Consider the following 24,358-nt stretch of genomic DNA (forward strand, 5'->3'; position numbering starts at 1 on the left):
AACAGAGGGACCGCTTAGGAATGTTAGATGGGATCAAAGATCTCCAATCTCACTGAGGTGAAACACATGACTATGGTAGACCTAGTGGGCTGTCTTGAGAAGAGACGGTGGCTGGGACAATGGGCTGTTGGCCTGCTTAGCTTCGCTCTATTTAATCAATTTTCATTCAAATACTCTTTTTCGCTTTTCATTAGCACTTAAGGAGGACAGTAAAGGAGGTAGCTTGCTTGCCTGGCAATATAAGAAGTTTCCAGACAGTCTAGGGTTCAAAGGGTTAACTGGGGTTGCTACAGGGCTGAGTGGACCTGCAGCAGTTCATTTGTTGCAGAAGTCACCTAGAGGGCAGAGAACAGAAATAGAGATACAATACACAGAGCCCAAGGCAAACGCAAAAGCCCTTTTAATTTCTGCCCTCTGTAGGTAGGGACTGTGGCACATGCCAGGAGCAGACACGGCGGGGCTGAAGCGAGTGAGCCAACCAGAGATAGGTCCAGCTGCTCTGTCTCCTCTGATACCAGAATCTTAGGCGTATATTCCGTCCTTCTTGGGCCTCAGTTTTCTCTCCAGGGAAGCAGGCTTAAACCCATCCTCCCTAGGGCCTCAGATAGGCTGTCATATCATAAATTCTTTGATATGGTGAGCCTATGAATACGTGCAGATCTATGTGATGTATTTTTGAGAGGAAAGGTGATGTGTTTGTTTGTGGAACCCTTCCAGTCTCCACTGAGGATCATTCATTTCTTTTGAGTTAGTCCTCTCTGTGCCCCAGAATCCTGGATTTTATCTCTGGAAAGTACCAACTATCCAGTAGGTACAAATCAATAGACACATATGAAGAATCTACCATATGCCAGGCACTGTGCTAAGCACTTAGAATCAAAGGTGCACGGAATAGCACTTCCATCATGCTGGCGTTCATAGTCTAGAAAAGAAGCAATACTTAGTAGAAAGTGGTGCCTTGGTACAAAAGTCTTAATAGAGTGTGGTAGAAAGATAGGAGAGGTGGGAAGGAGAAGCCTGAGGCAGACTCCCAGGACACATCTGCTTTGGGGTCAGTAAGAGATGGTCCCGAGAGAAGGCGAGAGAAGACAGTGTTTGCTGTGGCAGAGCCTGAGCTTGCCATTGGCATGTGAGGGTGGTCTACAGGTTAGGAAACAGAAAGATGGCTACTGTGGGTGAGGGTAAAGCTTGAATTAAGGACCAAATGGGGAGAGATAAAGGGTGACACATGATAGATGTCAAAACCATTAGAGAAATTTGGGACACAGGGGAAAGCACTGGAGTTTGAACAGGTTATAGCTTTCCTGGGATAAACTGCACTTAGTCATGATGACGTGTCCTCTTCCTGTATTGTTAGAATGGGCTTACTAATTTGCTGATGGTTTTGTGGGCTTCTTTCTTGTAATGTTATGGTCTATTAGGAGTATTAAGACAGTGTCTCTCTTTTCTGTGCTCATAATCTCTGCTATTCACTTCACCATGTGGGGTTTTATATATATATCATAGAAGTAGCAATGTCCTTAATAATTTAACCATCCACACCATTTCCAGGTGTGTCTCTATTGACTGATGTCTTCCTGTGGATCATCCTTCTCAGTCAGTATGCCTGATAACTGTTTACAGAGTGCCAAACACTTTACGCTTAAGACTCTGGGTTGTTGAAGCTTTGTACTCCTTCAGATGTTCCTGTGCTATATTCTAAGGACAATTAGGGATCAAATAGTGAGATCCTTTTGAGGCTCGCCTTTGAGTTTAGTTAAGTGAGACCAGTCAATATTTCACGTAAGGCTAATCTGGCAATCTTAATCATAGTTATAGGGAACTAAGTGCTCCTGGGCTTCTGGTCATAGTGTGTTTGCCTACTTTCCCTGAAGACTGTTTTCTGCCCATTTCCAGGGAAACAGGCCAGAGCCCATAGGGCCTCTTCATACCTAAACATTAACCCATGCCTGAGACATGAAGCCATCTTGCTGTGGCTCACGTATACCTCTTGGGATGATGCTTAATTCTGCAGCAAAATTTCTTTCCTAAGATAATTCAGATTTTTCTGGAACGGAGAGATTCTGAGGATGAGGAATAAAGGTTGGGAAACTACCTGTGCTGCACAGGGGCTGAAAGTCCAGTGGGCTGGGTGTTCCTGGTGGCCACTCTGGGGTAGAGGGGTAAAGATGGAAATGATTATCACTCGAGCCTCTCTCCCAGGCCTGGAATCCTTATTTCAAGAGTCTGGCCAACTGGTCCAGAAGATCTTAACCCGTTTATCCTTGCACCTCACATCATTTCCTCCATGGTTCCTTTTGACTGAGGCAGAGTCTGGAGCAGCTAACTGGAAGGAGTAGCCTGGGTGGTCCTGCTGCAACTGACAAGCAAGCTCTCACCTCCCTGAGTGCCCATGAAGGTCTTTGTGTCAGGGCAAACTGTAATTGCTTCTGTAACAATGACAGATGGCTGTGGTGATGACAGACTCCAGGTGTCATCTCTGTGAACATGACATGAAATGATATAGGCACAGATGTGTCCAATACTTCTGCTCAATTGACTGTAATGCCAAATATAGGTCAGGGCACTCAATAGGCATGCCAACAGTACTCACTGAATGCATTAGCAGAGAGCTTCATAATTGCCATGGCCTTGGAGAGGGACCACTTTCACAGAGGTTGTGTGGGCTGTATGTACCAACAACATACCATACAAAACCGAAAATACTTCATGTGCCCCGGTGAGTTCTCTGATCTGTGGAGAATGATCATACAAAGCACAAAGTTGTGAAGTTTTCAATTATCCCAGCTCCCAGGTGAGAGGAGCAAGGGGTTTCTTAGTGCTACTTTCATCTTTCACAGTGGCCCTCTGAAGCCACTGTTTCCCTGTTTAGGAGGTGTTTTTTCTGTGCTTGTGAATTCCATAGCCCTAAGGAAAAGTCCAGATATTTGTGTCTTTACCTTCTACAGACTCATGTTCTACCAATTCCATACACTGATGGAAGAGTTTGGTGGAGGAAAGGCGATGGAGGAAATAAGGACTGTAGACCATTTTCTGACCAGTGTGACTTTTGAGCAACAGAGGCAGAGTTTGAGGCTTCCAGGGCCCAACATCAGCTACTGGTATGGTGTGGTCCAAGTGTCATGCCTGGCTCTGATGCTTCTAAGCTTTCTGGGTGATTTTATAAGTCAATTATATATTTTAATATTTTTTTTTATTCCTTGACTAAAGTAGCCAGAATGTTCTGCTGTTTGGAAGTGAGGACCTAACAGATACAACTCTCAATTATCCACTGTTAAGAGCTAATGATTCCTTTATATGTGGCTGCAAACCGAACTCATTTCTATTCTGACTAAAGGTAAGATTTCTGAGGATCAGAATGAGCAAACAGGTTCTAAACCTTCAGGTAGTACTGAGTGGGAATCTGACTCCTAAAAATATCCTTAAAGTTTATGAACTCTCTGGTCTCTGGAAACATGTCCCAATAGCTTGTTCCTCTTTTTTTCTAAGGACATCTATCTGTATGCTGAGGCTTGACATACATAATCTTCACTTGTAGAATTTTACTTTATCACAATTGTATAAATCATTTGCTCTTTCTCTTTCCCCACAGCTGCTGCCTTGGCATTGCATTTGTCTTCTGGTTCAGCTCCCTGCCTTCGGCCCCAACAGATTTCAGGTCATTTCTCACATTACCACATTTTATCATATCTTTTCATTATTGTACTGGCTTAAATAAGATAGTTTATGTGTTTGAACACTTGTCCCCTGTGTACTTGAATACTTGGTCCCCAGTTGGTGAAACTGTTTGGGAAGGATTGGGAGGGGTTGGCCCTGTTGGAGGAGGTGTGTCATTGAGGGTGGGCTTTGAGATTTTAAAAGCCCATGCCATTACCAGTTCTCCTCTCTCTCTCTCTCTCTCTCTCTCTCTCTCTCTCCAGTGCCCGCCTGCTATCATGCTTCCTGCCATGATGGTTCACTATCTGATGGATTCACTATCTGATGGATTCACTATCTGAAACTGTAAGATTCAATAAACCCTTTCTTCTACAAGTTGTTTTGGTTGTGGGGATCTCATAACAACAGAAAAGTAACTAAGATATCCATCCAGGATGAAATCCTTCCATGGCGAATGAGTGTCCAAGGTCCATTGTGGTCTGGACACTATGAATGTTTTCAACTCATTTCCTACTCTTTCCTCATTTCCTGTGTCCTGCCACCCACCAGCCTCTAAACACCAGGATCACATCAATGTCTTATATGACTGTCTCTTCTTGAAAGGTCCTGTATGACATGCATTTGGTACACACCTACTCATTCCTCAAGATTTTGTGAGAATACCACAGGAAAATGCTCCTTTATTTTCAGTGCAATGTGATACTTCTCTTTGTGTTTCCAAAGCACTTTTCTCTAACTTTGTACTTCTGTGTTGATGTGGTTGTTATTTACACACATGCCTTCTCAGTGGAGATGGAACAAGTGAGAGATAGAGCCAGAGTCCTCTTCACCTTTGAGTTCCTAGGACTAAAATCAATAACTGGCATTTGAGGTCTCTACAAGTGCCTATGAAATTGATTAGTCAGTGGCAATAGAGGACCATGAAAACATTGGTAACTTTCATCCCCCAATGGAAACTGTTATTAGAGAGTTACTATGTGAACAAATGTTTTTCCTCCCCTGTAGGTAAGTGCACCGTGGGTATAACTGGTGCCCAAGGAGGCCAGAAGAGGGCATCGGATCCCTTAGAGCTGGAGTGACAGACATTGGTTAGCTGTCAAGTATGTGTTGAGAACTGGACCCAGGAAAGTCCTTAACTTCTGAACCATTTCTGTTGCCCTTAGAAAGTCACACAATTAAAGTCACACAACTAGTCACAGTATTACCCATAACCATCCCTTCTCTCATGGGCCACTAGAAGGATTTCTTCCTACACAGGCAGCCTAAAGGCAGACCCATAGAGGGAAAGGAAGCACCTGCTACTTCATACCTACCTAGGTAACTAGGATAGTAACAAACACGTAGCTCACTAACAGTTAGGGAGTAACTAATAGCTCAATGTTGGCATCTAAGGAAATGGTGTTCCCCTCCTTCCTTACGCAAGCAATGATTTTAAGTTGAGGATATTCAAAGTGGCCAGAAATGGAGGAAGACATTTCAGACACCATATATATTTAAAAGGTACTGCTACTTGTGGGTGGCTGTCATTGCTATCATTAACTAGGATGGCAGAGGTAAGCCTTTGGCAACCCCTGCCAGCCAAAGCAGAGGTACAGAACTGAAGGCAGGCCTACTTTCACGTGGACACACAGATCTCTTATAGGAAAGGAAATTACACTTGGAAAGCAAACAAATTTAGAAGGAAGCAGGTAATGATTCACATTCCAAAAAATACCTTTCTCTGTACAAAAGAATCTCCCACAGGGTACTTTTAAATAGGAAATGCCTTTGGGAGCCCTTAAAATACCATTGAGTTTATAAAGAATCGATTAAGAACTAATTCTTTTAGAAACCAATCCATTGCACAATGGGGGCACCTTGGAACAGCAGTTGCAGTCTTTGCTTTGTTCTCGACATTTTTGTTGCTGTTAGAAGCCTCTACAGAGTAATAACGTGCAAAGGAAAGTGTGCAGTTAGAGTCAGGAGATCCAGCTTCGAACTGGATTTTTGGCCATGCTGGCTAAGCCCAGACAAGCATCAACCTGTATTCATAGATGGAACTGGGGCAGACAATCTTAAGGGTAAGAAGCAAAAAAATTGGAATAAGTGTGCAGTGGCTCATAACATAGGTGATCATTCACCCGTGCACTCATTTTCTAGGGCTGCCATAACAAATGACCACAGGTTGGCCGGCTTAACCAGCAGAAATGCTTCGTCTTATTCTCCCGGAGAGTAGACATCCTAGGCCAACATGCCGACAGCTGGCCCATGCCTCTCTTCTAACTTCCGGTGGTTTGCTGGCAACCCTTGGTGTCCCTTGGCTTCTGCTGAGTCACCACTATCTCTGCATCGTCACATGCCGTTCTGTCTGTGTGCGCACCAGTGTGGTTCTAGCTTAGCTGGTTATATTTACAGTGACACTGTTTCCAAGGAGGGTCACAGTCTGAACTACTGGGGTCAGAACTTCAGCATCTGAGTTTGGAAGCAGACACAACTCAAATTAACAGTTTGCTGTGGGTCTGCTCTTAAGTCACTGAAATGATTTGTTGTTGTTGTTGTTGTTGTTAAAATTTTTGTTTTTTCTCAGCTGAGATGTTATTAAATGAAATATGTTTTTATAGAAATAACAAGCCACAAAGAGGAGCCCTAAAGCAAAGAGGAAATAGAATAAATTTATTGAAATAAATTTATTTCAATAGAATAAAAACTGGGGAGTAACTTGGATAGTGGCTCCAGTGATGATTTTTTTTTTAAATACCTCACTACCTTCCTTTCTTTCTCTTAATTTAGGTGAAAGAATATACTGTACTCAGGTGGCCTGTGGTCACAGCATCTATTGTGTGACCCTATTCCTGTGGAGATGTAAGGTCACATCAACATCTACTCACCCCAGAAAGGGAATCAAGGACAGACTAAAGTATGGGCAGCTCCAAAGTACACCCGATGTTATGCTGGTCCAGTGGATTTTTACTGGGGTTACTTGAAAAAAAAATATGGGTGAGGGATTACTTTATAAGAGCAAAAATGATTCACACAGCTACATCACTGAAAGTCCACTCCACCATGTGACAGCTAATGAGAGCTTGAAACCTGGAAAGGAGTGCACACCCTCAGGCGGCTCAACAGGGAGGGGGCTGCCTTTTTCTGGAACCTCAGGTTATCTGAGCTTCTTCCAGGTAGCTCTGCTGATTCCTGCTTCTTTCAGGTAGTTTGGCTGGTCTTGCCCTCTTTTAGGCAGGTCTGATTGTCTGGGATTGTCTGGGAATCTTCCATGCTGTTCAGTTTCTTCGAGATGGTCTCCCAGCAGTCCTTACTGCTTCTCTATGCTTCGGAAGGTAGGAGTCCAACAAATTTACTCTATTTCAGGGATTTCCTGAAGCCTGTGAGTTGTTTACTTCCTCAGCTTCATGCGCTCCCCTCCAGTTGTTTACTTCCTCCCCTTCATGCGCTCTGTCTCAGGATATTGCTACACATCTTTGACAGGTGGAGGCAGATGGAGGCAGGCTGGCAGTATACCACAATTTAGTCTTTGCAGGGAGATTCCTCACTTCCTGTGGAAGTACGATTTGGTCAGATGGAGTCAGTGCTCTGCCCTACAGTCCTGCCAAACCAGTCACAATTATGACTTCTTATGCACTCCAAAGGCTAACTGGTGGCACTCTGCTGAAGACTGTGTTGCTATTGGATAGCTGGAGGTCATAAGGTCAGAGCCTTTGGGGATGTAACTGTTCTTACTTCAGTCCCTACACAGCGATCCTGGGATACCACAGCAGACTGGTTGCAGTAAGGAGCCTGTTTGTTCTCGTTTTTCTATGCCCATTGCATTTGATAAAGGCCTGCCACACTTTTTCATGGTATAGTTATTAAACCTGCTTTGACTAGTAACTTGAAAACATGTGGTTTTGTCTTCTTGCTATTCTTTCGGCCCCTGTCATGGCTAATAAGACATCAGTCTGCTGGAGGGAGAGGCACTCCAGACAGAGGCCATGTTTCGTTATGGCTGAGTCATGCTTCATTATCTAACACATGAGTGACCCTCAGATGCTTACAGGTGTCTGGGTGAGCCCAGCTGATACTAGCAGAACCTAGCTTAGGTGGGCAGAATGGGCCAGCTAAGCCCAGCAAACACTGCAGAGTCCCACATGTGTGAGCTGAATTTTATTTATGGGGGTGGTATTTGTGTGGGGTTGTTTTGTAGTAAGCCACTTGGTTTGGGGGTGGCTTGTTATGTATCAAAAGCTTTCCAGTGTGGTTATTTCCCAAGAAATTTTCTGGAGCCTGGTACTACTGATTAGAGCATATGTGTTAGGAGTTTAGGGTCAGTTTTCTAAACAGCCAGATTACTTGGGAGAACTTGACTAGGACATGGCATTCATCACCAGCTTTGGCTTTCTGTTCCTTGAAAGCAGAGGCTCTGACATGAATTAAAAGCACCAGAAATACTATGTAATATAAAACTCACAATGTCTTCTCATGGTACAGATGCATTTCTCTCCCATGTTATACTCTGTGGATTTTTCTTACACATCTGTGACCAGCTGCAAAGAGGATTGAAGGCTGACAAAACTTAGCTGGCCCAGATGAGATGACGCCTTTTGATCCCACATTGTGATTCATCTTCCAGAAAAAATAGTTTGAACATGATTATACTTACGTATATCCATGAAGAGAGACAGGGATTGCGATGGCTACATTTATGTTGTCAACTTGCCTGGACCACAGGATCTCCAAGTATCTGGTTAAGTATTATCTTTGTGAGAGTGTGTCCTGGGAAGACATTCACTCTCCCCAACATGGGATGGCCTCATCTAACCCACTGAGGGTTTGAGAAGAAGAAAAGGGTAGAAAAAAGGAAGATTCTCTGGCTTTACGTCTGAAGGCTTGAGCCGGAGGATCACTCTTCAGCCCACAGTTCTCTGACTCTCAGGCCTTTAAACTCTATGGCCAGCTTTGCAGGATCCCCAGATTACAGAGCACAATGGGACTCCTCAGTCCTTGTAACTCTGTGAGCCAACAGCTCATAACAAATCTGCTTATGTGTGTATGTTTACATTTATAGTTTATGGATATGTCCATATACTCATATGTAGATGTGTGGATATGTGTGTGTGCACACATCCTATTCCATCTTTCCAGCAAACCGTTATACACAGTGAGGCTCCTTCCTCTAAGTCCTCCACTGTATTTTCTGCATTCATCCTGGAGAGACAGAACAAGGAGAGACAATCTGGTGGGACTTTTTTTTTTTTTTTTTTTGGCACCAGTTGAGGGTGGCATTAATCACTCCTTCCTCATTCCGTTGGTGACAGTCTTGATGCAAGAGAGTCCAGATCATGCTCTAGCAGCGTGTCAAAGGAAGGGGGAGAGAGAAAGACGGATGCTGGTGAGAAACAGCAGTCCAGGCAACTGTGCATTCCCTCAATCCTTGGGTAACTTACTTAACTCCTCTGAACTCATTTAACTCGCTGACAATGCAGGAGAGATAAAGGCACTGCGGATGATTGCTGTGAGAACTGAATGAGATCCTTTCTGCAAAGTGTCTCATAGGGGACCTGGCCCAGAAGAAGCAGTAAAAATTCTAGTTCTTATCATGATTGCTGTCTAAAAGTGAGACTATGTGGGGAGGTAAGTAAAGTGCCCTCCCCCCCTTGGTTGTGCAATCTATGACTGAGAGAACTCAATCTGATCCCTCTCTTTATTCTGACATACAGCCATTTACTCTGGGAAAACTGAGGAATCTCAGTGCTATCTCACTCTGCTGCTGATTTCGAGACTTAGATTGTATCTTAGCAAGGGAAGTGGGAATGGTTCACCATGGGCATATATAATAACTGGGTACATTTCTGAAGAGAATTTTGAAAAAGATTTAGAATTTTAAAATTTATTTGCAAGTCGTTATAACAATGGTTATACAATGATCCTTCCTAAAAAAAAAAAAAAGTTTTTGTTGACATGAAGACCAAACAATTACTAAAGAGCTATGAAGGCGTAATGTAAACTGTAATTGGCTTCCAAAAGGAAAGGTGTCAACTATATATTTTGGGTTTAAAAGGAAAGCTAAACTATGAAGCCAGCCTAGGAGTCCAACAATAGAAAGATGGATAAGGAAATGTGTTGCACATACACAGATGGGATTTTCTCAGCCATAAAGAACTGAGTTATGCTGGCAGAAAAATGGATACAACTGTAGATAATCATATTAAGCAATTTAAACCAGTCTTAGAAAGATCTATCTAGCCCAGGGAACATCAAAGAAGAGGGAAGGGAAAGATGGTAAAAGCTAATGGGCTGGAACATCTGCTGTGAAGGTATATAGTATCTTCTACAAATGAAAGGGAAGCTGGGCCCATAAGATCTCAAATATGTGGTCACCTAAATAAGACTGGCCCCACTGGGCCAGCTGACATGCGACACTGATGAAGGAAATCTCACTAGGAACTCCACCTCGTTGAAGAGCTACAGTCAATCAATGGCTGCAGAGAGAGGGAAAATTAGTCTTGTCCAGGGATGAGGCCCCTCATAGGTTATTCAATCCTAAGTGATCAGGGCTTAATCACATTTGCATATGAGTAAGCATAAATATAATATATATATTGTTTATTATGTAATATGTAAGACATAATGTCTAATGCATAACATGTAACCCATAATGCGTAACTCTTAACACATAATGTGCAATGCATGATACATAACATGATATGTGTTATGTAATAATATACAGTATATAATCTATAACATGTAACAGTAGTTAAAGAGGAAGAGCTCATGAATTTGAGATGGAGAGAGGGGAACACAGGAGGAGCTGGAAGGAGAAGGATGGATGGCAGAAATCATGTAACAGTACTCATGTATGAAATTCTCAAAAATTAGAAAAGTTCATGCTATTGTCAAATATGGTATATCTCATTTGTGGTTCTCAAATTTTATATAAACACACAGATCTCTTTCTTATATACACACATGCACACACATGCGCATGGCATGGGAGTAGAAGTAAAATTGTCTGAGGGGAAGGAAACTGACAGGAGGAGGGAGGGACTAATAGGGACAGGATACAATAGACAGAACAGAATATATGCAAGTAGGCAAGCAAAAAAATAATAAAACTACATTAAAGAGGCATCTGGATTTCAGAGTCATTTGAGCATGATTTCTGTCTTATTGTTTTAAACTTTTTAATATATTTTTTCTATTTATTACAGTTTATTCACTTTGTATCCCAGCTATAGTCCCACTCTCGTTCCCTCTCAATCCCGTCTTCCCTCCCTCCCTCATCTCCTCCCATACTCCTTCCCCAGTCCACTGATAGTGGAGGACCTCCTCCCTTTCCATCTGACCTTAGCCTATCAGGTCTCATCAGGACTGGCTGCTTTGTCTTCCTCTGTGGCCTGGCAAGGCTGCTCCTCCCTCAAGGAGAGGCGATCAAAGAGCAGGCCACTGAGTTCATGTCAGAGATAGTCCCTGTTCTCATTGTTAGGGAGCCCATTTGGACCTGAGCTGCCATGGGCTACATCTGTGCAGGGGTTCTACGTTATTTCCATGAATGGTCTTTGGTTGGAGTACTTTAAACATAAAACAACGGGTCCCGTGACATGAGAGAAGCCACCATGGATGGTTTCATCACCACCGTATTGCTTATTTTTAACTTCTGGTTTAACAACAGGAATACTTGGACCCACAGGTGATGAAAGACAGAAGCCTCTTCAAATGGCTTAATGGATGCTGAGTTGTTACCAAGTTATTGGTAAGGCACCAAGTTCATTTTCATATACAGTGTCTGTTTGAAGCATAAGTAATGGAGTTTTATTACTCTGCTTGGTGGGTAGGTGATACTGAATCTCCTTTGGGTGTCAACTTAGGTTTGGTGTTTTGAGCTCTGTTCTGGTAGCACTCCCGTGCTCCTGTGATTCACGGGCCATCTAGAAGTATGACGAAACCCCAGGTAGAGGTCTGATGAGGCAGCTGTGTGGAATCCAAGCCTCAGAAACAGACATATCTTGGAACATGGACTCAGTTGGAAGGTGGAGAAAAGCAATGCCCTGTTCAAATGCATCCCATATGGAAGCATATGATGGCATCCTGGTTCCTACCTTCCTAAGTTAACTGTCTGCTGCCTAGCTACTTATTTTATGCCCAAAGCCCATACAATAGCCTTCTTCAGTTATCCTCTAATCCAAATGAGAAGTGTAGTTCTGGGTGGATTTTCCATCCATTTCTGCTTTTCTAGATGTCTCACATTTTTACATTTGTATGCTAATGGCGCCATTTTTCTCCCAGTCTCATTATTTTTTTACACCCCATGCTTCATCCGGCTCTGTCCCTTTATGCCTACCCTGGGTTAGACTCAGGTCAGTTCCCATTTCACTCTCCACAGCCCATCTACCCCTGCCAAACAGACACCTCAGATATCACTTTACCATGTCACTGGTCTGTAGAGCAGCGGCTTCCTGCTGCCATCCCATCAAAGCCACCTTAAAGATGCTGGAAATAAGTGTGGGGATGCCTAGCTTTCAACTAAAACATTTTTCTTATGACTAAGGTTAAGCCTGATCCCCCCAGGGTGAAACACATAAATGAATCCAAAGAAGCTTCATTTTTCCTTCATGCCAATGCAGGAGCTCAATAAGTATTTCTTGAATTGAGAAACGATATTTGGATAGTATTGTCAGCTGCACTGAGAGTTGTGCTTCAACGCTCCTAATTGTAGCAACTGGAAGTGTTCTTTCCAGAGACCTCTTACAAGGCAAAGCTGGAATTCTTTCTTTAACAGTGTAGGAAATAATTTCAAAATGACTATTCTGCTGCATTTAATTAAGAGATTAAGAGACTCTTGTTTGTTTGCTTGCTTGCTTTTTGTTTTTTGAGGCAGGGTTTTTCTGTTTAGCCTTGGCTGTCCTGGACTTACTTTTAGACTAGACTGTACTTGAACTCACAGAGATCTGTCGGCCTCTGCCTCCCAGAGTGCTGGAATTACAGGTGTGCACCATCATGCCTGGCTTAATTAAGAGACAATTTAATGTAGATTTAAGCTCATTATTGGGGGTGGGGCTTAGGAAAAGGGCATTAATATGGGTCCTAGACTGGGCACAGGCTTTTCAATAGAGTTGCATTTAAATCTCTCTCTCTTTCACACCCACATACACATCCACCCTCCCTCCCCATACACACACACACACACACACACACACACACACACACACACACACACTATATGTCTACAAGATGGCCATAAGGAGGTTGAGAATGTTTTGACTATAAACATGGCTCATAATTTATTTGCTATAGTTTCTTGATTCTTAGCCAGCAGAGACGAGAGGCTTTTTTTTCATATCATATTCTCGTAAGCTTGTTATGTTTCTAAACTGGCTTAGTATCTGAAAACATAACAACCTCCCTTAAACATCATATTTTGCCCATAATTACCCACTGATTCAAGTCCTTTTTGGTAACCAGTAGCTGTATTAGTAACGTGCCCTCAAATTCAGTACCTAAAACCAAATGTTTTGTTGTTTTCATGGGCTTATGGTAGACTCTGCTTTGCTGGACAGTTTTATTCAGGTCTCTCCGGGGCTCTCTTGGGTAGGGGAGTGAGTGCAGTCTTAGCTGGAATGTTTGAATCTGCTGGGCCTCTTCCTCTCTTCATATCAGTCTCAGGAACTTCCTCTCTCTGCATAGACTCTCCATGTCATCCCGGGACAGCCAGACTTCTTCCGCAGAGACTCAACACCTGAAAAAGTGAAGAAAATAGAGGCTTGCGACCAGACATACCTCCCATTAGCCAGTGGCTTGCCAGTAACTCCAGACTCTGCCATGTTACTGCATTGAGCCCCAGGGGAGCGTGAGAGGAGTCTGCATAAAGCGACAGATGTGCGGGTTGTGGCCCACTGACGCCACCTTCATACTTCATGTTCTGCTCATATGAAGAATTCCCTTACCTCCGTAAGCCTCAACGGCAAGTCCAGGACCACAACCCGATTTGGTTGAGACCACTCATGCACACTTCTTTGGGGCAAAGATCAAGAAAGAGAATCATCCATTTGTCTTCCATTCACCACCATAGAGTAATGAAGGGGTCAGAGAACTACAGTTGTTCCCCATTCTGAAGAAGAAGGAAGGGGGTTACAGCAATTCTGAAATCCAGTCTGGCATAGGCCCCGACTTCTTCCACTTAGGGCAAAGGACATTCCATGTTCAAACTTCGCTTTTATTTTCTGGGATTATTCCTCTCAGCTCTTGGTTTCAACTTCTGGGCTTGTCTCTGAGTCGTTCTCCCTGAGCCTAAAGAATGGTAGGTGCTTGCGAGTACATGACCCTAAGCCTCCTTCTTGCTCCACAGGAAGAGGGAGGGCAAACTCAGTTAACCATCCCTCCTAGACTCATATTCTTTTGCAGCTGCCTCAGGCATCAAGTCACAGGTTGGCCCTCTGGTCTGCTTTAGCCAGTGGGACATTCCAGAAGTCCCAGATCTAGGTCAAAAGCTTGAAAAGACCTGATGTCTTCTGGCTTTGTGCCTCAGAACAACGTTAAACCCCATGTGAGATGTCTGTCTACCTCACTGAACTGACTCCATGAAGAGTCTACACTGGGGGCGGGTTGAAAGATTGTGAGCGGGGAAAGTCAGCCTAGCCTCTTGGTGAAGTCTCTGTATACCTTCCCACCAACTGTGTTCTGATGGCCAGCACACGAGAGAAGGAAGAGCCCCCCCCCCTCAAAGAACTTCCCTCAGGGCACAGTGAACATATGGAATTATGGGAGAAGGAAGTAGCTGCTTCCTTTGAGGCTATTAATCTGGGATGTTTTCTTCTTTGCCAACAGATGATCAAAATGTATGCACGCATTCATTTCAAGTTACTGTGTCTGATCCTGGTAGGCACAAATAGATGCAAAATTCAATATAGCACAGATCCTCACCTCCATCCTCTTGATATATGCTAGTGAGAAATCTTGGCAAATGGAATTATTTTAATTTTATATTTTAAAGATAAAAGGTTTCCACACAGAATGTTTTTTGGTGACTTTTTTTGTGAAAGTAATAAATCACTAAGATTGGTTGTATTTTTCATTTCCTTCAAGTTAGGGTTTTTAAAATACTAAAACACACCTGAGCTTTTGCAAATATAATTCAATTTAACAAACATTTTCTGGGTGCTTGCTATGTGCTTTCTTTTATGTATTTTTCAAATCTGTGTCCTCAAGTGAAATTGGCTTGAGATCAGGAGCTGTTTTCCATCTGACATCTATTAGCTTGCATAGGCATTATTGTCCTGGGTGACTTGGGGATCCTGTTTTTGCCTATTAGCATATATTCTTGTACTGTTATACCTCCCCTGGCTGTTTTCACGTTGCTTCAGGAGGAATTGCATTCAGTTGTTCAGTTTCTAAATGACCCAATTAGCAATACATTCCCCATTCCTTCTTTATAATCCCCTGTCTCCACTTGGGCTCCCTCCTCATCAGCCCTCTCTTCCTCTCTGAGTTTTACTCAACATTCTGCTAATGAGTTCATGTTCCATTGTTGGTCCTCCATGGATTGCTGCCTAGACATTTAGAAGTCTCTTTGCCTTAATTATTGGGGAAAGGTGTCATTCCTTGCTAGCTAGCTCTGCTAGCTCTGAGTCTCCAATCTTTCACTTCCCATGTGTCTTGTTTTACAGAAGCTATAAAGCAGGAAGTCGCCCAGGGATGCTCACAGCTTGACAGAGGGCAAACTTTGGACTAGAAAACCAGAGACTTGATCAGAGAGTCACAACCAGGGCCAGACCCACATCTCCAAATCAAGAAGTCTTGACTTCACTTCTTCAATGGTTGTGCTATGAAACTGCAACACGTGAACACAACTGACCAACTATAGAGTAATAGGTGGATTAATTAGTTGCTTAATCTTTGATTAAGCACCTGGTCTGTTCTTAATCTTGAGATAAAAACTGGAGGAAAATATGAAAAAAAAAAAAAAGGCAAAATCTAGTGGATTCAGAAACGGTAAGATGCATAGAAGTAAGTCATAATAAGTAAGTCTAGGGCTTAGAATTTTGGTCAATTGCTCTCAAGGTTCTTATTAATTTATGCAATAAATATTTCTGAAAGCCAACTGTATACATGCATATGCATAAACATTCACATACAACATACATTTTCCTCTAAAGCTATGTTATGTCCTTTATTATACATCCAATTACGAGCTTCATACTTGTTGCCACATACTATAGACTGACTGCTTTGGAGAGAAAATGGTGTTGCCATTTTTAAATAGGATCTTGTCCTCACAATTGGCCTTGTAGTCACAATTTCTTAGACTTATCAGCACATATACCACAGTAGATGTTCTCAGCCTGGATTGCAATTGGGGACCATGTTGTTAATACAGGTAAATAAATTAGGCTGTGTGTTACACAGATGAAGCACCGGACTCCACGACTGCCTATAGACCACACATAGCCTTTAAGGGAGCAGTTGCTAACCCATGTCAGGTGAGTATTGCTATGTGGAAATCCCAAGGCCAATATTTCAGAACTTCTGAACCTTTTAGAAATGCTAGATATCTCTGTAAGGAAAAGTATTGGCTCAGGAACCCTAAGACCAAGTTCTCAGCACAAAGGAGATGTATTTGCCCCAGACAGACAGAAGGCAAGGGGTAAAAGGCAAAGACAGCAGATAGGATGAGGGCAAAATGGAAGGGAATAAGGAAGAGGGAGAAGAGGTATTTATCCTGGGAGACAAAGGACAGCCTCTGGGTAGAGAGGAGACAGACATGGCATGTAGGAAAAGGGCGGGCACAAGGTAGAAACTCCATGTTAGGGTGAGGTGTTTAATTTTAATTGGGCATGTTAATTAAGTGAGCCAAAGGCTGCTTTTGATTGCTGGACTTCAATACTTTGATAGCTGAAACTTGGTCGTTCAGACTCAGCAGGAGGAAGTGGTCAGATAAGGGGATGGACCTTGGTGGCTAGCTTTAGGAATGTTATCTAATGGTTTTTAGTAAGGCAGAGGGAATGAGGGAAGGGCAAGGCCTGCCAGAGCCACACTCACCACACTTGAGCTGGCCAGAGTCCCTCCAATCTCTATTTTATTTTATTTTTTTCAAAATGTTGGTGATGATTTAGAAGCCTTAAAATGATGACATGGGCCACACTAAAGACATTTACTAGATTCATTTCTGGGCAAGAAGTCTGTCTACTACTTGGCATATATCCCTTCCCCACGTTCAGAGACACGGGTTCCAAACATCCACGAGATGCTCTCGTTTTTCTATGGGACGTTTCTCCTTTAGGGACCATGGTTCAGACAACACTTAATTATCTAGTTCATCAGTCTTTACCTAATGTCTTTGAGAAAATCTAAGTTCCTCATTATAATCCGTGAGGCAACAGCAGCTGCCTCTGAGGAGATCCACAAAGGGATTGCCTTTGCTTAGTTTGCATTATTTAAAAAGTGTATTAGTTAGGGCTAGGGATATGGATTAATGGTTGGGAGCACTGTCTGCTTTGAGAGGACCCAGGTTTAATTCCCAGCATTGACATGGTAGCTTACAACTAGCTGTGTCTCCAGTTCTAGGGGATGTGTGATGCCCTGTTCTAGCCCATGCAGGTGTGTATATGCATGTGTATATATACACACTATTTAAAAAAAACACTCAACAAATGTATTGCTTGTCTCACATGCTGCCACATGCATATAAATCCAGCCTCCATGAGGCTGAGAAAGGATAGGAAGGAGGATCTAGACTTTGAAACCCATCTGGGCTGCACAGGGGGGACACTGTATCAAAAACAAAATGAATAAAAATAACACAGAAGATCCCACCACCAACAAAAAAATATTAATTATTCTAGAAATTACAGTTTAGTATTGGCTTTGCCGTCTATTGAGTGTGCCAGATACTTGTTCTTGCATGGGCCACGCTAATGACAGAAACATGGTCTCTTGAACCATAGCCATATTTTTAGAACCCAATAAGAAGAGTCTGGTGTATGCTCAAATTGTGCAGCTCAAGGTTTTCAGTGGTCTCCGACACTTCAGGTCTAATTTCATGGTCCTATTGCTCAACTTACTTCATTTCCTTCACGGTCAAGTATCCGCAGAGTACTTTCCAGGTGTCAGGGAGGCTTGAAACACAGAAGGCACGATGATGTCTTCTTCCACAGGGCCCACTTTCTGTTGGGGATGAGTAAGCTTCGTGGTTTCGAATGTCTACAACATAATGAGCAAAGTAGAATACAGAAATAACGACTGAGGGAAGGCTTTTCTACAAAGTCACCGGGTGGGGCCCTGCCGGCCAGAGGTGGACAGCGATCCGAAAAATGTGGGCAGAGGGCTCTAATCAGGGGAACCCTGGGGCCACAGCTTTGAGACAGGAAAGGATGTGACCTGTAGCTGGGTCAGAGAGCAAACCGGTCTGAGTGGAATGTGTAGCCCCGCCCTGTTTCCAGCATTCCACAGTGTTTACAACTCTAGTAAGGACGGAGGGACGCGCTTGCCTGAGCTTAGCGCCTCTAAACCTGGGGTGCTGCTTGCTCTCTCCAAGGTGCCGAAAACTTCCCTTCTTGGAGATCTTACTTGCTCCCAGAGCTTCATCAGCTACCTCTGTGTTGTGTTCACTAGGGCACAACAGATTACAACGTCTTGGAAAGTTTGCTATGTATAGAAGGAGAAAAGTGCATTTGTAGTTTTTTCTTTTTTCCTGGAATTCAGGGATGTTTTGCAGTAGTAGTCAGAATATAGATATTGGAGGAGTGAATGTAAGTGTTCAAGGTGATTATGATTGCAAAATATCAGGCTAGAATAACTGGTCTGGGCAGGTGGTACCATTTACTGAGATTCAGGAAACCAGAGGAGATGTGGGTAGCATTTGCATGCAGAGAAGGATAAGCGGGGACGGTGTGAAAATAGGGCTAAGAAGTTCTTGTATTCAAAGATGAATTCTAGAAGGAAATTTCCTTTTGGTGCTGTCTGAGACTGGAATTCCAAATAAAAGTTTCCAGTTAGACATGACTAAAATGAGGAGATGGTTCTAAATTGTGTTTGTCAGGGTTTTCTAGAGAAACAGAGCTGAGAGAATGACTATACATGGGATTTATTAGAGCGGCTTACAGGCTGTGCTCCAGTCCAACAATGGCTGTCTACCAACAGAAAGTTCAAGAATCCAGTAGTTGCTCCATCTCTGAGGCAAGATATCTCAGCTGGTCTTTAGTATATGTCAGAGTACACTATGTATGTACTCTGACATAGAGTACACTATGTCCTGAAGAAATAGGCTTTGGTGCCAGTAAAGGAATAGATGTGTCAGTGAGATCAAGGGCAGGCAGGCAAAGAGAGCAAGCTTCCTTCTTCAATGTCCTTCACATAGGCTCCCAGAAGGTGTGTCCCAGACTGAAGACAGATTTCCAAATGATTTAATTAAGAAAACTCCCTCACAGGTGTACCCAGTCACTTGGGTTTTAGTTAATTCCAGATATACTCAAATTGACAACCTAGAATAATGATCACATAAATGGTACTGGCTACTATCGTTCTTCAATACCAGATAAAAGGATTTGAGCGCTTGGGGTAGAAACTTATCTATGCTAACAGAATTACTTTCTAAAGTCAGAAGGCTCCAAAATGTGTTAAAGTGAAGCATCTGAAAAGGTAAAAACTGAAGCAATGCCCTGAGGAGTATAGATCGGTGCTATCCAATTAAGTGGATTTTGTAAGCATATCTGGGCGTTTTGAAGGCTGGAACACATGTGATGAACACACCGTCATTCTCTACTGGATAGTGTTCACCAACATTAAACCAAATTTACTGGCATTTACCATGTGCCAGATACTGTGCTGGGAAAAAGGAATACTAAGAGACGAAGCTCTTTTCATTGTTCTGCTTCAAGCCAGGGTTTTTGTTTTTCTTCAATAATTGATAAACATTTCTAAAATCATCTGTTAATGTTTTAGGAGTGTGTGTGTGTGTGTGTGTGTGTGTGTGTGTGTGTTCTATTTGCAAATTACTATCTCACTGTAGAGTCCTTCTATAATTTGTCAAAGGACAAAGCCGTTAGTGTCTTAGTTACTTTTCTGTTGTGGTGATAGCCTACCCTGACAAAACCTACACAAGGAAGAAAGTTTTTACTTTGGTTCACAGTTCATGGTGTTGTCCATCACTATGAGAGAGTCAAGGCAGCCAAACCTTGAAGCAGCTGGTTGCATTACATCCCCAGGTAAAAGGAAGAAGAGAACAGCAAATGCTTGTACTCATTTCACATTCTTCTTCTGGTAGAGACCAGGATCTCACCCATGGGGATCGCCCTGCCCACTTTTAGGGTAGGTCTTCTACATCAATTATTCCAATTAAGACAATCTTTCCCAAGTACGCAGAGACTATGAAGTTGGCAATCACTACTGTGACAAGTTAAAGATGTGTGTTGCCTATATTGTTATTCTGGAATCAGGGAACCATTTAACATATAAAATGAAATGAGTGTTCAGATGGGACAGAACAGGGTTTAAAGAGAGTAGAAACAAAAGCAAAAGCAGGCTGGCTATTTCAAAGCCATGTTTCACGTAAAGAGAGGATGGAGATGATGGAAAAATAGGGAAGTAATGGTAGTTTGTGCTGGGTTGTTTTAAGCCACCTTTTGGAGGTCATTGTTGGGGTTTGGTTTGATGCTTGTACTAATTACTGGTGTTCAAGATCTGATTACTGCTCTATCCTTGTTGTGTAAACCTGCCTAAGACATTATTTCTGATTGGTTAATAAGAAAGACCTGTACCTAGGCAGGGCAGAAGGAGGTAGGTGTGGCTAAGGTTTTCGGGCTTTGAGGACAGGAGAATCATGGGAAGGAGACAGGTAGATGGGAAGAGAGATGTCAGAAGAATGCTATGATGGATTAGCATGGAGGAGGAACCATGTGGGAAGAGAGGAAGGACTCCAATGATAGTGTGGAGAGGACCATATTAAAATTAAAAAAAGCAATTCTCTTAGAATTATGGATGGAAGTAGCCCAGATAGGAATGGCTAAGGCACATGGTATGAGATGGGGTTAGAAGATGTGACACAGCATAGGTGAAATATCTTCCCAGCCCAAGGTAAATAAGGCAATTATAAAATCTAACAGGTGTCTATGTCTTATTGATTATGATAACGAGTTAAATAATACCACCATAATAATTATAGGGCAAATAATAAGAATTATTTAGTCCAACACCATTTATTTTCAACAACAGGGCATAAACATTAAGGAACATGGGATTTCATTATCGTATCAACTAAAATTGCTGGGTTTGGGGAGGTTGACTATTATATCTCTAATCTGTTTCAGCCTGGTGTCTCAAAACTTTAATGTCAGTGACTCCATCTTTCTTTCCAGTCTGGCCAAAAACAATGGCCTGAAATTTTTATTTAACAGATGTGAAGAGCCTCACTGTAGGTCACTTTGAAGAGGAAAGTTTAGCAGCGGCCACAAGCTGCTTTATATTGTTAAGAATTTGTTCTAGTTGGAAACAGTTTTCTTGGTTATTACTTATGAATCCTGTCACTGGAATCACTGATAAAGCAGCTCCAGGGCCCATGTTCTGGCATTTTGATGGAATGGCTTTATTTTCTTCTCCCTGGGCACCAGGTGCCACTTGCTAAAAACAGCAGAGGATTGAATCTCTCTTGAAAGCCCCTGGTAGCTCTGCAGAAAACATGATCAAACTTGGTTTTGGCTCTCCCTCTATAACTGTGTGTGTGTGTGTGTGTGTGTGTGTGTGTGTGAGAGAGAGAGAGAGAGAGAGAGAGAGAGAGAGAGAGAGAGAGAGAGAGGAGAGGGGCAACTCCCAGGAGTCAGTGCTTTCCTCTCATCATGGAAGCCAAGTATCAAACTCAAGTTTCCAGGCTTGTGTTTTATCCATGGAGCCATCTTGCCCACCCAAGTCATGATACTTTCATACCTTATTAGTTACTGATATTAAACCAGTCTTACTCTGCATTCCTCTGAGATAGTAGACTCTAGCGGCTAAGGTTCAGATCGGTTCCTTATTAATTCTTTGGTCTTGAACAAGTTAGTTAATCTCTTTGACTCTAAGTTTCTTTACTTATGAAAGAGATATATTAACATTACCTATTTCACACAATTTCTGAAGGGGCAAATGACTTACTGTCAGTAATGTGTTTCCCCAGCGTCTAGCACACAGAAAGTATGTGCCAGAGGGAGAGACTGCTTCACTGATTTTGCCGTGGACATGTTAGTGTTGCAGTTTTTTCGACCTTGTTTGCACAGTCATGACACCTGTGCCCACTTATGACCCATTGAAACTATATTTAGCAAATGGAGGGATAGCATGGACTCAGTATACAAAGAACTGAAGGCTCGGGATTTTTATTTATTTATTTATTTTTGTTTTTCAGACAGGGTTTTTGTGTGTATCCCTGGCTGTCCTGGAACTTTCTCTTTGTACCTGGCTGTTTTCGAACTCAGAGATCCATTTGTATGTCTCCTGAGTGCTAGGATCAAAGTGGGCACCACCACCACTGGATAGAACCTGGATTTTTTAAAAATATTTGTGTGTGTGTGTGTGTGTGTGTGTGTGTGTGTGTGTGTGCATGCATCCATGTGTACAGCAACACCAAAGCATGTATATGTGGTGGTCAGAAGTTAGCTCACTGGAGTGGGTTCTCTCCTGAATTTAATGTCTGATACTTTGGCCCCTTGACTAATAGATGACTTTGGATGAACTCTTTGTTGACAGTTGTACTATTGATGCAACTAAGCAGATGAAAAGGTGGAAGTCCCCGTCCATACCCCTAAGCTAACCGAAACTCTCGAGTCTCCCCTAACTTTAACCAATGAGTTACCAATGATAACCAATGGATATCCAATGAGTTATCCAGCCAAACATTTCAATAAAGTTTTTCTGTTTTGGGTCATAGTCCAATTTCTCAAGGGTTGTTCACACAGCTAGGTGTAAAGGTATATGCTTTTAATTCCAGTATTTGGCTGTCAGAGACAGATCTCTGAATCTGAGGCCACCCTAGTCCACACACACTACTCCAGATAGCCAGGGCTACAGAGTGAGATCACCTCTCAAAAAGGTGGTTTACATTAATTTTTAATACATTCCCACATATGTTTATTTCTTGATAAAACACAGAAACAGCTCTGAGATCTCTACCCTCTATTATGCCTCCCGCTTAAAATTAAGCGCAAGTCACCCATTCATTAACACATGGAGACCTTAACGTTTGGCCACCGAGAAAAGAAGGCAAATGACCTTCATGGAGGATGATCAGTTCTTTCAACTCTGAGTCCAGACACAGTAATTCTTGACTCTAAAATCAAAATCATGAAGAAGTTTTGTTCTGCCGAAAACATCCTATATTCAGATACAAAAATGTGAATTATTCAAGTAATCAAGGAAACGAGGTCTACTAACATTTCCTGCTGTGACACCAGGCACCAAGCAGTGATGTCTGATGACGGGAAGACGCTGAGTGCAGAGAGCAATCCGTCGCTTTGTTCTCACTGGAAGGGGTGGGGAGGTATACACCTGCTGCACCTGTGCCTGATGGGTCCTGATACAATTCAGACCATTGCCTCATCCTTCCACCCTTGCCCAATCAAAACTCGAGTGCCCTGTGTCACGTACCCCCCCCCCCGCCTTTGTTTAGCAGCTTTCTACAAAGACCCAAGGAAAATGCTGCAGGTAGTCATTCACGCCCCAGCAGACATGTTCGTGGTACAGAATCCTTTTTCTTTTTGTCAGAAGAACATTCTCCTTTAGATGCCTACCCCCACTGGGGAGGTACTACCTTGTGATGTGGTGCAGTGGGAACACTTGTCTGGGAATCAGGAAGCTCGTTACCCCTGGGTTTTGTGACTTGGAGCAAATGTCTTCCTTGCTATTGTCAGCGGGTAAAATGAGGGAGTAGATTAGGGTCCTCCCTCCTTCTCAGCCTTTCTTCCTCTCTCCCTCTCTTCCTTCACACTTTCCTGCTGATGCTATGGATCAAACCTAGGCTCTATTACCTGTTATGCAAGTAATTGTCCACACTGAGCTGCCCCCTTCCCAGGCCTAGACTGGATGATATCTGAGGTCCTCTGTAGCGCAGTGATTCTAAAACCATCTTTAAAAGAAAATGTCCTTCCCCTGGCTACAGCTCTTTGAACTTCTTTGACTTATTTTTTATCTTGCCCAGCTTTCCCACTACTTTTGCTTCTTATCTCCGTAGCTCTTCGCTTACTTTCTGGCCGCTTCACTATGAGATAACTTCAAGAAATATGTATCTCAAAAGCAAATCATCTTCTCGGTTAAAGATAGCACATCTTCCTGCTAGGTCACAGCAGAGCAATTATGTGGCAAGTTCAAGATGTGTCCAGAATATTCACTGTTACAGAGCCAAGCTTTCTTCAGTTTTGAACCCTTGGCCCCCTTCAGAGCTTGTTTACCTATGCTTGTGTGGAACGTCAGCTGGGTAGTCAGGTTTGAGATCAGATAATTTAGCTAGGCTGTAGGGCGCTATGCTGAGCAGGCTGGTCTCCCCACGCCTCTGCTCTAATCGTTAATTTCTCTAGAGGTATCCTGATACCAAGCTTAATACATTATTATAATATTTTCTTTTCTTGCTGTAGTCACTGAAACTCAACCTGACAGGGGGCTGGAGCCTCTGCCAGGCAAAGGTAGTCTGCCAGTTCAACATGTCAGCAAGGATAGCACTCTTTTTCTTGGTGTTCGGTTGGGCACCCAGACCACGAGTTGTTTAGGAAAACAA

The sequence above is a fragment of the Psammomys obesus genome, unplaced genomic scaffold, assembly GCF_907164565.1.
Source record: "Psammomys obesus unplaced genomic scaffold, mPsaObe1.curated_primary_1811, whole genome shotgun sequence".
Lineage (NCBI taxonomy): Eukaryota > Metazoa > Chordata > Mammalia > Rodentia > Muridae > Psammomys > Psammomys obesus.